General features: G+C 36.2%; 1 long non-coding RNA gene across 1 annotated transcript; it reads right to left on the reverse strand.

Annotated features, from left to right (window-relative positions):
* Positions 1-247: 247 nt before the first annotated feature.
* Positions 248-1735, reverse strand: LOC103476627 (uncharacterized). The gene is made up of 5 exons (XR_535514.2): positions 1680-1735; positions 1474-1592; positions 1216-1339; positions 458-611; positions 248-343 (listed from the first exon to the last, which is right to left on the reverse strand). It is a non-coding gene; the product is annotated as an uncharacterized LOC103476627 (long non-coding RNA).
* Positions 1736-8312: the final 6577 nt, after the last annotated feature.

The raw sequence follows: 8312 nt of genomic DNA on the forward strand, positions 1-8312 counted from the left end.
ATTTCCAATATATTGAAACTTTCAAAACAAATAACACCAAACCATTCCTCAGAGAACTGGTAAAAAATAGGCCTTCAAAGTCAATATATAGTTTCACCAACACTGGAATAAAAATTGAAGACTTTCAGTTTACAGCGACATAAACTGGGTTTAACTCATTCATTTCTACAATCTTATGAACATAAAAACACAGTTCTTAAAGAAAGTTATCACTAAGCAAATCAATGAAAAAGGACTTAGAAAATCTAAAATTCAACATGGCTGAAATAATGTGGAATTCTAGTATTAACAGGGTCTTAAAATGTGAACTATTAATGGTTTTCAAGAGTCCAAGTGGCACTTACTTTATTAGATGCAGATGAAGGCACCGTCGAACATGAAAAAAGAAAAGACAATGCAATTTAGATCCTAAATAATATGGAAATATTTCAAAGAAAAGAAAAGGACAACAACTAACCTGAATGAGAAGCCACTCAAAGTCCATCAGGTTTTTGATGAGAGTGGAAACCTGAACATTGACAGTCACTTTTTCATTTGAATGGTCTTTCCTGTCTTTTGTCTTCCCATGACCGGCTTTTGTGCCCCTTTCTGGGTTAATCCCAATGAAGCGACTAAAAAACAAAATCAAAAATGGGAAAATTCCTGAGAATATAAATAGTGTGGCATTCTGAATACAGCTGGTACAATTTATAAATAAAGCTGTTTTTAATTACGTAAAGAGAAAACATCACCACCTTTGTCAAATGTTAACCATTACTTGCTCTAAAACCATGCCATTTTAAAAAAAATATAGGAATGGTTTTATCATTGAATGAACCAAAGTCTTGGCTGCCTCATGTTGAAATTGGAGGTAGAAGATGGACAACACTGTCCTGTCTGGAATGCTAGCTGGACCCTCTCAAAAGCAATATGGCCTTCAATGCTGACCATGCAAAAATCTACTTGCCACAGGGACTGTAATAAACCAAGTCCTTAATTGGAAGAACATGAAACAAATCCTCTTATTGATACAGTATGCATTTAAATGATCATCATAATAAAGAATGTCCACTCTGCCAGTTAAAGTAAAACCAAGGATCTTAAACTCCTCAATTGTCATGCAAGTCACATCAATGTTGAAAACTGTAGGCTGGATTAATGTACAGATGTTGTAGAGGAATTCATGGTACTTTACACTGAAGGTGAAGTGTGCTTTGAAAGTTAATCAAAAGCTACCTTGGATGATCTTGTGATCACTGATGGTGAAGTGTCTTTGGTGCTGCTCTTTTTTTCACAAACACAGGAGGAAGAGCTGTCCTGGTTCCACAGCGATGAGGAAGGCTTCAACAGTGGCTTGCATCTTTGACATAATGATAAGAAGACGAATAATAAAAAAAATATTAAATATATTTAGTAGCACAGCTACATTCAGATAGCAAAGCCAATGAGAAAGTGCTTCTACAAATAAGTAGGATCATTAGAATAACCACATACCTGCACATATCTGAAAACATGGTCCACAGTTTGACATGAGCCATTTTGGATTCTTCTTGTGGCCTTTGGATGTAGGACGAAGCACATGAACCAACAGAAGAATGCCTGGTTTTCCCAGCCTGGAGGAACAACAAGATGAATGGCAGACATATTAGGATAATAAATAAACATTTTAAAGAGAAGTGAGCAAAACTAACCAGACCCACCAAAATACTTTGTTCACCCGGTTTCCCTGGAGAGCATTTTTCACCACCTACAACATAAAGCATAAAAATGTCAGAAATAATTACTGTGAACACAAATTAGTCAGCTTATAGAAACATTCTGGACAGCATTTCTTCTGCCAACCTGTCAGAAGAAAAGTGTTGAAGTCATCATAACAGGCTTCAGTCACCAACATGACATACTATTGAAGAAAAAAAGAGTCAGCCAATATGACATTGTTTATCATTATTATTATTTATAGAGACAAAAACATTTTGGCTTAGCTTTGATCGCATAGATCAAACCACCGGTCCAGCACAGCCACTCTCCCCATTATGCTGTCTATAGCCAAAAACTTCAAGAAAACGACTCCGCAGCTAAATACTGTTAACTCAAACTGCCTTTCTGACAGTTTTAATGTTTGTTTAACCACCCAAGACCCCGTGCTACACCTGCTTGGCTAGCTTTAGCTGCTAACAAAAATAATAAACCAAGGATGCTCATGTCCAGTCCTCGAGAGCTACCGTCCTGCAACTTTTCGATGCATCTTTACTTCAATAGACCAGGATCAGCTTTGAACAGACCTACTAACCAGCCTTTCATTTGATTCAGGTGTGTTACTTGGAGCGGAGAAGCATCTGAAAGTTGCAGGATAGCAGCTCTCAAGAACTGGACTTGAGCACTGCTGTACTGAACAGTCGTACCGCGATATCCAAACAAATAAACTTACGTTAAGCATAAGTTGATACTGTTGCGCAAACAGAAAGTTAATGCATTCATAAAAAATAATCAAAATAAAAAACATGATCTTAACATGGAACTTACCTTGTTTTTATTTTTTGTTTGTTTTTTTAATAGATCTTTATTGAGATACAGAATACATAACGGTATAAACGCAGCATACATTGTGGTATAATGTCCGCTAGGGAGTTGCAAACATTGAGACAATATATCACCATAACATTACATAAATACATTAAAGAGAGAACATAAAGAGCATGTTTTAATAGCTTTGGGGAACTTACCTTGTTATGATAAGCTCCAGACAAGTTTATTGCAGTAGGGCTACTGCTGTCTCCAGGGCAAACACGTGACGTCACAGATACGTTGCGATTGTGAGAGCAGCTAGTTATCAAACACCATCTCTTTAGGGAAACTGACAAACCTATCTTTGAATTTGACTAAACAAGTGTTTAATTTGTATTTTTAACATACAACACTGGTAATCTAACACTTTTGATTATGCTCTGTAGATTTTGATTCATTCCTTAAAAGATTTATTATGGAAAGTATTTTTTTCTTTCCATTTAATATTGTCTTTAAATGCTGGTTCTCTAAGATGCAAATACAAGTAAAATGTCTTGCCTACGAAAAAAACTGTATTTTACAATTATTTTGCGGTAGTTTACTGCCAGTCGTCAGTTTTGATTGTGACAAGAGAAGACATCAAATTGACAATATCCTACCGTATTTTGCAATAACAGTATCTTACTGCTGGGATTCCGCTGTAAATTTACAGCCATTTCTAAGAGTGTAGAGATCATACTGAGTTTATGATCTCTCCTAAATACTTAGCTTGCTAACTAAATATTTAGTCTGAAACTGACATTTATAATTACATGAACAACTTGGTGAAAATATGACTTTGAAAATGAACCATTTTATTCTCTTGACAGGCTTAATAACCCAAATTATTGATGTTCATTTTTCACTGTAACTTTTCATTTTGTGTGTTGTGGTGGCACTCTGCAGGATCATTTATTGATCTGCTATTCATTCACATTCAAATTGGCTTCCTGGTCCATGCCACTTACTTCTCCAGGTTTTGATCAATGGCTGACTTTGTGCCGCCTCTGTGCGGTTATTGAGAAATAAGCCATGTGAAATAAGCCAGAGAAACACTTCCAGGCAGCTCACTGACAATGGCTGCTGGAGCATGAAACAAAAACCAGTCAAAGAATAATCACCACCTTCAGTTTTTGTTGCCACAAACTAAATGAGGGCCCCATTTACCTATGCAACCCCTTCCAAATCACATAAATATAGGATTTCCACTCTCACAAGGGTTCAGATGATAAATTATCCTGTTCTCCAAGAGGTAATTTAAGTCACTAAACATAAAAGCAAGTAAATGTGCTCATCAACTTCAAACTGAAGCGTTCATCTAGCTGAGAAGAATGCTCGCTCTGATAACGGCTGCTAAATTTCAAGAGTTTGCAATATTCCACCGGCTTATTGAACCGTTTTCTGTTTGCAGAGAAAATTGCTGATATGGGTTACAAATGGCTGCAGAGACAACTGCGCTGATATCCCTGATCGCATTAGCTGTGCCATCTGTGTAAGGAAAATTGGTAGAAGAGCTTTAAAATGTAGAGTAAATGGCAAACAGAGCTCCAGTATAATGTTATGTTCTATTAAAGCAAAAGCGTAACAATGTCAGGAATGGACGAAGAGGCAAATGCAATGTGGATTCTACATAGAGCTTGTTTAACAAGAGACAAAATTGCCTTTTATTTGTCCTCTCTTAGTTCTTTAGTAATTTAATTTGCTGTCCATCACTGAATCCTGATTTCAAACAAATTCTGTGTTTTTCCAGGCTTTTAAAATCTTTTTTTAAACGAAAAATTACAATAGAACACCTTTAGGAGTCCAACTGATATGACACAGACTTATGTGTAAAAACGTACAAAGAAAAGGAGACTGAAACTGCATAAAGGTTTGGAAACAGAAGAATCCCAGGAGTGGTTTTAGCATAATTCAAAGAAAAAACTAATCAAAAACACAATAAAAAAATTAAATAAAAATCATTAAACTTTAATAAGTATTGAATCTGTATCAACAAACAGATATCAAAACTGTATTTCTGTAATGGACCAATGCTCAAATATGCAGCTTTGCACACTTCCTGTTTCAGAAGTCCATTGACCTTCTAAATGTGCAATTTAACATTTTGAAAATAAATTTGCTCAACAAAAACAAGGCAATTTCATGAAATGTTTTTGCTAAAAAAGTTTTGGTGCTGGCATGAGGTGGTTTTTTTGTCTGTATAAAAACTTGTTTTGATACAGCTTGCCACCACAAAACAAGTTTTGTCTGTATCAAAACTTGGAAACTTTTTTTGTATCACGCAAGTCCCATGATCAACAACAGGACGTTGCCGCTGGTGCAAACCGTGAGGAAGACAACAGGAAGTGGTTAGAGGATGATGGAACGGCATGTGTTTAATTGATTATTGAACAAACTTCAGTGTGATTTTAATTACGTTTCTTATGTAATGGAAACAACAGTTGCGCAATTGTGGTCTTTGACATTAGTGGAATATTTAAGAGATATTGATAGGGTGAAATTATTGGTAAAAGGAACAGAGTATTTAACAGAACGGAAGCAGGGGGAGAACACAGAAAAAAATGAATGCTCAACTTGGAAACAAATAGATCAATGGCAACACAATTAAACCAACACATTCTCACTCCCAAATCGTCACATATTGACGCTTGGGCAGGTTCCCTCAGCGTCACATGTTGACGCATCGGGTACCCCCTTCGCGTCAATAATTAACGAGAAAGGTTCTCTCATTGAATGCTGTATCGCTCCCAAATGTCCAAAACTGACGATCTAGGAACGAATAAGATGACGAGTTTATTCTATTTTTTTAAACCTTTATTTACAATTTATGTGCCAGTTTGAACAGAATATTAAGAATATTTACTACAAATACATGTCAGAAATATCAGTCATAAGACTTTAACTCGGTATTTAAAAATAACTCAGTAAAATATAAAACCAGGAGGTTTTTGTTGTGGTTGTAACTTGATTTAAAAGCCTTTTTTTAAATTTACCAACTATTTTTGAGTATGATATGAATAATTTACACCAAATAAATTTAAGAAAAATGTATTTTCTTTTGTGATTGCATGCAAACTGTTCTGTAAACGTTTTAATATTTTTTGATTGAAATAATAAAAATAAGGACGGATCCCACAAAAACCCAAGAAGAAGAATAAGCTGACGTCATCCTATGCAACGCTTAACACTCCGGTGAGTAAAAATATGCACCTGTTAAAATGTTTTTGTACTCTACAACCAAAAATAACTCCAAAGTGTTACGTTATAAAGTTACTGATGGTAGTTTTAGGACTTAATGGCAGTAGGACTATGATGCAAATGGTTGAAGACACATTTGTAACATTTTTTTGCCGGAAAATATATGGTGGAAGCTAGCTAAATTAGCCTCTAGAAGGCTAATTGTACCTGTACACTGTACCTGTGCTTAATACGTTTAATTAGCCATGATAAAGTCACATAAAGTGTTTATAGTCATGCTTGTTGTTGCCACTTTGTAAAATTGGACGGTTGCTTAAAACATCAGTGCCCCTAGGCTGTGATGATCTTTAAAGTTTTGTTTATGAACCCTGTCTGAATACACTGATTGCAGCTAGGTCATTTACTTGAATTAAAAATGAACTTGCATCAGTACAGGCAAATGTCTTTCCTCCTGTCTATGTTATTTATTGCTGTTGCAAGCCAGAAGAAGAGAAGTAAAGCTGAGAACCTGATCTTTGAACAGACAGAGACCATAGGTCAGGAGCAGCCTGGGATGCTTACTGAGAAGCATCCAATGATGATACCAGAGAACCAGGAAGATACAGTGATAGTGCTTGATCTCGTTCCTGTTTCTCCTGCTGTTGTCCCATTCTCTCAGTCTTTTCAGAAGAAGAAAAGACCCAGAAGCACCTCTCCAGCTGCCTCTCCTCCCACTCCGTCATTTGTATCTCCTCAAAGATCAGCCACATCTGCATTCGTGTCACCTGCTGACCATGCTGGCTCCTTAAGTCAGGGTGGCGTAAGTTTTGTTTTCTTTACATTCATCCATTTTCTTACACCCTTGTCCCTAGTGTTGTCTGGAGGGTTGCTGGGGTACACCTAGGACAGGTTGCCAGTCTGTCGCAGGGCAACACAGAAACAGTCAGTACACACAACCATACACACACACACTCGCACCTAGGGAGAATTTAGAGAAACCAATTAATCTGATAGTCATGTGTTTGGACTGTGGGAGGAAGCCGGAGAACCCGGAAAGAACCCACCATGCACAGGGAGAACATGCAAACTCCATGCAGAAAGACCTCTGTCCCGGAATCGAACCCAGAAGAAAACTGAACTCGCGACTTAAGGAGTCCAGCCCTAAAATGTCAAAATTCTCACAGAAACAGAAAACCTATAGAGACCCTTTATAAGCAAAGACAACTTGTTTTGGACTTAGTTTCCATTTATGTGGCCATTGTAAAGTGGTTAAAATCAATGTTAAACTAATTTGAGAAACTGTAAATCCATGTAAAGAAGAGTAAAGTTTAGAAGGACTATAAAATATGACAGTCATCACACTATTTTTCAGTTTTCAAGTGTACACACTTTGACTTTATTTCTTATTTTGTTTTTAAAATTGTTTTTTTCCTTTTCTTGTTATTTAGGTTGGTGGAAATGTAGTACACAAAATCAATCCCTTGGCGTAGAACTAATGCAGTAAGTCTAAAAGTATAACTAATCCACCTGTGACAGTATATCCCCACCCAGTCAAACATGCCTAGGTACACTGAGAGACTTTGCCACATGTGAAGATGAGTAGATGGGGGAAGGGCTGATAAGGGGGGCAGTGGTCTGCAAAAAATAAGCACAGTGGTTTACTTATAAACTTTGTGGCTTTAATTACTGACTCCTTTTCTTTCTTTATATTTGTCTTTATTTTTTATGAGGACAAAAACGGGTATCACAACATGAATCAGTAGTACTTATACCACACAAGTCACAACATCTTTGGGTGAAACAAATTCACACAAATAAGTCAGCATGTGCATAGAAACATAGAAATATAGAGATAGAACTCCAAATATCGCAATTAGGCCGTTTATCAGCAAAGGAATGCTGATTTTGATATTTGGACTTTTTAAAGGTGATTCAACACTTATTTAACACTGTGCCTTTTATAATTCATATAAGCTGGAAATTAAATCTGAAACTCACTTTTTTCTGTTTTGATTTTTAGACTTTTCTAAGAAACTGAAGCATTACGAGAGATTTTCATTGTGTAGTGGTAAAAATGACTTCAGTCAGTTTATCATTTAACACTTAAGTCAAGATAATATTGTATCTTTGGGACAAAATAAGATGTAAGTACTAGCTTACATCTTACCTCCTTTTAAAGTCAGGTATACATCTTAGAGATTTGTGAACCTTACAGCACAAAAAATCCACCTTCTGATTTTATTGTTCTTTTCTAGTGGAAAAATCTGGGATGATAGCTGGGAACCTGCAAGTAAATCCTCTGATGTTGCTGTCCACCAAGTGCCAATTCCTTCAGACAGCGAACAAGTCCTTCCATGATGTTACTTTTTCGTTTTTGTTTAACAAAGTATTAATTTGTTCTCTTTTTTTTTTACTGCAGTTTGACCATTTTACAAAGTTTTCTGTGTAATATTGTTTTCAGCCTTCACTGAAATGAATGTTATGGTTGTAATATAGTAGTTATGTAAACTTATGTTGGGCTGTTTACTGACACATTTTTGTCAAGTTCTGTAAAAGACTAAGTGAGGCTGATTGAGTCACTGCATCAGTCAGGTATTGTGCCTGTATTAAGT

The sequence above is a fragment of the Poecilia reticulata genome, linkage group LG15, assembly GCF_000633615.1.
Source record: "Poecilia reticulata strain Guanapo linkage group LG15, Guppy_female_1.0+MT, whole genome shotgun sequence".
In the NCBI taxonomy this organism is placed as follows: Eukaryota; Metazoa; Chordata; class Actinopteri; order Cyprinodontiformes; family Poeciliidae; genus Poecilia; species Poecilia reticulata.